This window comes from Microcebus murinus, chromosome 12 (genome assembly GCF_040939455.1).
Source record: "Microcebus murinus isolate Inina chromosome 12, M.murinus_Inina_mat1.0, whole genome shotgun sequence".
NCBI lineage: Eukaryota > Metazoa > Chordata > Mammalia > Primates > Cheirogaleidae > Microcebus > Microcebus murinus.
The window spans coordinates 13,659,858-13,666,874 of NC_134115.1; positions in this window are offsets into that span (position 1 = coordinate 13,659,858).

The following is a 7,017-nucleotide window of genomic DNA, read 5'->3' on the forward strand; positions in this document are numbered from 1 at the left end:
GTTTTTATGCAATTGACCTACTAAAGAAATAGGTCCATTGTCCTGTAGAAGGTCCCACCTTCTGGATTTGTATCCTTATGGTGTTTTTAACTTATTCTTATATAGATTAAGTTAGAAATAAATCTATAGGAGCCAGGTGCAGTGGTGCATACCTTTAATCCTAATATTTGGGAGGCAGAGGCAGGAGGATTGCTTGAGTTCAATAACAGCTGCCAGACTATTGTCTCAAAAAATATATAAGTAAATGAATGAAGAGAGAGAAATCTACAAATTTATTTCTTATAAATTGGATGTTTGCCAAGGCTTGATTAGATTCAGGTTCACTGCTTAATGGAAAGACTATTTCATTAGGTGGTGCTGTGTACTTTAGGTCTGCAGTCCCCAGCCCCTAGCCTGCGGACTGGTACCGGTCCGTGGCCTGTTAGGAACAAGGCCACAGAGCTCCACCCCTCCCCCCTCATCTGTGGAAAAATTGTCTTCCATGAAACCAGCCCCTGGTGCCAAAAAGGATGGGGACTGCTGCTTTAGATTGCTTCACAGCAGAAGGCAAGTAATGTCTGGTTGTCCTTCTTTTAAGTTTCGAGCAGGTGGTAACAGTCTGATGCCTCTGTTTTATAAAGTCCCCCATCAACTTTTCATCTAGTGGCTTCCATCCATTGATGACTATGGTAGACATTGTCCAAGTCAAATACAATATAGAGACACATCTCTACATTTGAAATATTTTATTTGGGAAACAAGAATTGCAGTTCAGGGCATGCACACAGAAGAGGTGGTCTTCAGTATGTCTGAAGAACAAAGGAGAAGTTTGGAGGTTTTAGAAAAAGGAGAACTGGGAAGTACTGTCCTGAAAGAAAGTTCATTGGCACTGGTAAGGTTTTGAGGAGCTGACCAGCTCTGACTGGTGAGGGACCGTGGCGGGTAAAACTAGTCTGAGAGCCCAGCAGTTCGCTTCAGCAGCTGTTAGATAAAACAGGTTTCCGGTTATAGCAGGCAGCTTCAGCAGCCAGGCCTGCAGAGAATTACATTCTGGGAGCAACATTCTGTGGCCTATTCATTTAGATTTACTTATTCACCTTTTCTGTTGTTCTTCATTTCTTTCTGCATCTCCAAGTTTCTATCTGGCTTAATTTTCCTTAATAATGCCTGGAGGATAATCTTTCATGTTTCCTTTAGAGTGGGTATCCTGGCAACGAATTTTCTAATTTTTTGTTTGTCCAAAAATGTCTGTATTACACTTTCATGTTTGAAGAATATTTTTCCTGGATATATAATTCTACGTTGGAAGTTATTTTCCCCCTGCTCTTTGAAGATGCCATTCCATTGTTTCCTTCCATTTTTGTTTCTTTTCAGTAGTCAACAGTCAGTGTTGTTGTTTTAACTTTGAAAAGCAAATAGACAATCAACATTAAGAAGATGAGAAACCAATTTTTTAAAGTAGGCAATAGATTTGAGCAGACCTTTACCAAAGTTAAAAAGATACTACATTAGATATTATGAGAATTTCATAAAATTCGGTTTATACTGCAAGCCTTGCAGTCAGGCAACCTAGGTTGAAATCCTGGATCTTTAACCTTAGGCGAGCCACTTCAGCTCTCTTTATCTCAACATCTTCATCTGCGAAATGCAGATAATTGTAAATGTTGTTCTGAGGATTAAATAATTTAACACATTAGAAGAGTGCTTAGAAGAGTGCCCAGCACATAGTAAACACTTAAGGAATGTGAGATAGCTTTGCTGTTATTATCTTTATTACTATTATAGAATTAATAGTAGTGCTAGTAGTTGTATTGAGAAATGTCCTCTTGGTTTTAGCTTCCATAATACTTGGGACCAAATACAGGATGACATATGGCAATAGTGCAAGACTAGCTTTGTCTTCTTCTGGGTTATCATTATACCTGGATTATTTTAACCAATATTTTCTACAGTTCCCAAAATGATTATTTTTTTCCTATTCTGTGTTCTATGATTTAGGATTGTTCTTGGTTACAAGTGTGAGAATGACTGGATTCTAGCACCAAAACACATAAAGATTAGTTCATTGCAACCAACAAGATGTGCAGAGGTTGGCAGAACTGGGGAGTGCAGTAGGTCCATGATGCCATCAGTTTCCCAGACTCCTGTCTTTCTATTATCTCATTCTTCATTTGTTGTTTTCATTCTCATGGTTTCAAGATGGCTTCTATACCCAGACATTGCATCAGCATTCCAGGCACGAAGAATAGGAAAGCATGAAAAGCCACTTTCCAGAAATTTCCTTATTTTTTATTATTTATTTTTAATATATATATTTTTTGAGACAGAGTTTCACTCTAACCCCTGGGCTAGAGTGCTGTGGTGTCAGCCTAGCTCACAGCAACCTCAAACTCCTGGGCTCAAGTGATCCTCCTGCCTCAGCCTCCTGAGTAGCTGGGACTACAGGTGTGCACCATGACACATGGCTAATCTTTCTGTTTTTTAGTAGAGATGAGGGGTGGGGGGAGTCTCACTGTTCGTCAGGCTGGTTTTGAACTCCTGAGCTCAAGCAATCCTCCCACCTTGGCTTCCCAGAGTCTTAGGATTATAGGCATGAGCCACCACGCCCCACCAAAGTTTCCTTTTCTATCCTGAAAGGAAATTTCTTCTCATCAGCATTCTGGATACATGTTACTAACCAGAACTATGTGATGTGACCACTCCTCCCTGCAGTGGACTCTGTGGAATTAAGGGTTTTTAATTGGGTACAATGCAACCCCACACAAAATTGGGGTTCTGTGAGAGAGGAAAAAAATGGGGATGGATGCTTACAGGGAAGGTACCTGGCAGTGACTGCCACACAGGGATAACGTAAGCCTTCCTCAACTCCTGTGTTCAGCAACGTGGGATTTAAGTACCCAGGTTTCTGGTCCCTGAAGGAGACATCCCTGGGTCAGATTGGCTGAGACCTAAAGTCAGCAGAACGGGAGCACATTGCTTGTTCCCACAATTAGCAGGACGTGACTTGTTGACCAGCAGATAGAACTGTTCCTCTGGGCAAATGGACAAGGACCTGTGGTTTCGCATGTGAGCCAAGTTTGTCTGTTATCTGTGCGTGGTACTAGACGGTAGAAGAGAGAATGTAAACATCTTCTTCTCTTGTGCTATGCAACCAAGCCAGGCGTCTTGTTATCCACAAACGTTAAAGGACATCTCTTGTGCTATGTCTGGAGAAATGTTAAAGTGTCAAGAGTTAAAGGACATCTCTTGTGCTATTTCTGGAGAAACAGGTGCTGTTGGCCCGTGGGAAGTCACGTACCAGAAAGTAGCTGGGAAAATAGCTGGCATGAGAAAATAGCTGCAGGACACTTGCCCAATTAAATAGTATAAAAATAAAACGACTGGTACTTTAAGTGCTGCAGCCTTGAACCGTCTTTGTGTCTGTGTGCTTTTTTTTCTAGGACTGCAGCCAATTCTCTTGTGTCCATGTTTTATGTCTATGTCTTTATGTGTGTCATTCCCCATCCTGTAAGTGGGCCACTACAGTCTCTCCACACCCACTGGCCTCATCACATGCCCAGTGACCCTCAACCATCACCCTCTAGCTGCACCAGCTTCCTTCCAACCATGGAGCTTGGGCCCCTGCACTGAGCTCTCCTCTGCCAGGAACGCACCCCTAGAAGCTCGTGTGGCTGCTTCCCTCTTGCCCCTCACACCTCAGATGTTATTTCCCCATTTATTTCACACCTTATTCTCATTGTATTGGCTGAGCCACAAGTCATGCAGCAGTGTAGAGATTATATTATTCTGTTGCTTTCAGACATAATTGGGATCTGGGTCCTAATTCCAGGTCCTAACCATCTCTAAATTCAGAATCTAGATCAGAATCAGAAGAAGTCAACCATTGCTGCGGGGGTGGGGAGCTGCCAGGTAAAGGCAGAAGCCAGGCTTGGAGCTGACCACGGAGGGCTCATGTTCTGCAGCTCCCATCTGGATGCCTGAGGACCCTGCATGTAACTCAGGTGGCCCCTCAAAGTGGCTGGGGATGGCACAGGCCTGGGCTGGAGCTCAGGAGTTGGAGGGACGAGCACATCTGCACAGAGAGGACCTGAAAAGACGTCCTCCCATTTGCATCTCAGAATCCTGTGTCAGGCTCTTCATAAGGACAGGGACAGGGCCGGTTCCTTGGCCTCTGGTTGGCCTCATGAATAGCCCAGTAAAATTGTCCCCATCCGGAGACATTCCTGCCAGCTCTTCTTTTTGCCCCTCGGATTGGACGCTGGGCAGTTTCTTTAGACCAATCATGATTTTTCTTCCTCAACTCTTCAGATTCAAGAGATCTCCATTCTTTGGGGAAACTCTGGATCTCCTGGCCACTCCAAGGTTTAAATTAACTGATCTGATGGTTTTTCTTGTTTCTTGTTTTTTTTTTTTTTCAATTATTATTTTTTTTTATTTTAGTGTATTGTAGGGGTACAAGTGTTAAGGTTGCATATATTGCCACAGTCCCCCCTCCCCCATCGAGTAAGAGCTTCAAGTGTGTCCATCCCCCAAGCGTTGAACTTCTTACTCCTTGTGGTTGTATATACCCGTCCCTTCCTCCCCCCTCCCACCCTCCCGACACCCAATAAATGTTACTCCTATATGTCCGCTTAGGTGTTGATCTGTTAATACCAATTTGCTGGTGAGTACATGTGGTGCTTATTTTCCATTCTTGAGATACTTCACTTAGTAGAATGGGTTCTAGCTTTATCCAGGATATACAAGAGGTGCTATATCACCATTGTTTCTTAAAGCTGAGTAGTACTCCATGGTATACATATACCACATTTTATTAATCCACTCATGAATTGATGGGCACTTGGGTTGTTTCCACAGCTTTGCAATTGTGAATTGTGCTGCTATAAACATTGGAGTGCAGGTGTCTTTTTCATAAAGCGACTTTTGATCTTTTGAGTAGATACCCAGTAGTGGAATTGCTGGATCAAATGGTAGATCTACTTGTATCACTTTGAGGTATCTCCATATTGCTTTCCACAGAGGTTGAACTAGTTTGCAGTCCCACCAGCAGTGTAGGAGTGTTCCTCTCTCTCCACATCCATGCCAGCATTTGTTGTTTGGGGACTTTTTGATAAAGGCCATTCTCACTGGAGTTAAATGATATCTAATTGTGGTTTTGATTTGCATTTCCCTGATGATTAGAGATATTGAACATTTTTTCATATGCTTGTTGGCCATTATTCTGTCTTCTTTTGGGAAGTTTCTATTCATGTCCTTTGCCCATTTTTTGATAGGGTTGTTTGATTTTTTTCTTGCTGATTTTCCTGAGTTCTAAATAGATTCTAGTTATCAGCCCTTTATCGGATGTGTAGCTTGCAAAAATTTTCTCCCATTCTGTGGGTTGTCTGTTTGTTCTCTTGACAGTTGCTTTTGGTTGGGCAAAAGATTTTTAATTTCATTAGGTCCCATTTGTTTATTTTTGTTGCTGTTGTGATTGCCTTTGGGATCTTCTTCATAAATTCTTTGCCTAAGGTCAAAGTCCTTGCAGGTTAGATGTGTTTCCTGAAGGCAGCAGATACTTGGCTTATGTTTTGTTATCCATTCAGCCAGCCTATGTCTCTTGAGTGGGGAGTTCAAGCCATTCACATTTATTGAGATAACTGACAGGTGGGGAAGATTTCTGTTCATTATGTTGGGTTGAACTTTGTTGCTTTGTTTTCTCTCTTGAGCCATTGTAGTGTCTGAGCTTTGATCTTTAGCTTTGAGTAGATTTACATTCATGAGCATTTATTGTGCTGACCTGTGGCTAATATTGTTTAGAGTACTTCTTCAAGGGCTGGTCTTGTCTTGTTGAATTCCATCAGTCTTTGCTTATCTGAGAATGTCTTGATTTCTCCTTCATATACAAAACTTAGTTTTGCAGGGAATAAGATTCTAGGCTGAGCATTGTTCTGTTTCAGAAGAGTGAGAATGGGGGCTCAGTTTCTCCTTGCTTGTAAAGTCTCAGTAGAGAAGTCTGGTGTTATTCGAATTGGTTTTACCTTGTATGTTACTTGCTTCTTTCATCTTACAGCTCTTAGAAGGGCCTCTTTAGTTGATATTTTGGTCAGTCTCATGACTGCATGTCGTGACGTCTTCTTGTTTGCATTGAATCTCCCAGGGGTCCTTTGAGCTTCTTGAACTTATATATGGAGATTTTTAGCAAGGCCTGGGAAATTTTCCTCTATTATATCTTCAAATAGCTTGTCCAACCCTTGAGTGTTTTCTCTTCCCCTTTGGGTAACCCTATGATCCTAACATTAGGTTTCTTCACATAATCCCACATTTCTTATAGGCTTTGCTCTTTTCTCTTGTTTCTCTGCTCTATTTCTGTGGCTGATTTATTTAATTGGAAGGTGTTCAATCTCTGAGATATGGCGCCTGTCGCATGGCTCAGGTCTGTGCACAGGGAGGTATCCTGCAGGAGTTGGGAGCCTGGTGCCGTGTCTGCTACAGGCTTACTGCTCACTGGCGGTGGCCGTCTCTGGGCTGGTGTCTGCAGGTCTCTCCACCTGCTGGGGAGCCCACCAGCAGTCCGAGATGCAAGGGAGGGGAAAGTTAACTATATCACCTACCCTTCCTGTTGGTCTCCCTGTTTCTTATTTTTGTTTTTCCTTCTTTACCTCCTCAAGGTTTCTAGTAATTTTAGTCTGATGTCTCCCTTTCTCCATTTTGATTTCTGAGTTTTCTCCTGGGATTTTTTTCACTGCAGCTGCAGGGACTAATCCTGGGCTGGTAGAAAACTAGCACTTAACTCTGTCCTCCTGGAGTTCAGGAGAGTCTCGAGGTGCCCAGGTGTGGAAATGTGTTTGCTCCCCTCTGCTTCTGGCGGTCTCTACATCTCACACTCTAATGCCCCATCTCAGAGAGGACTTCATAGCCAGCTGGTCTCAAGAGGCCACCCAGTCACTCTCTAAGATACCATCTTATGTTAATTCTCTGTTTCATGTATATATGATTGTAGGATCATACAAATATCATATATGTCATATAGATTGTATGTGAATTTTATCTTTTTCA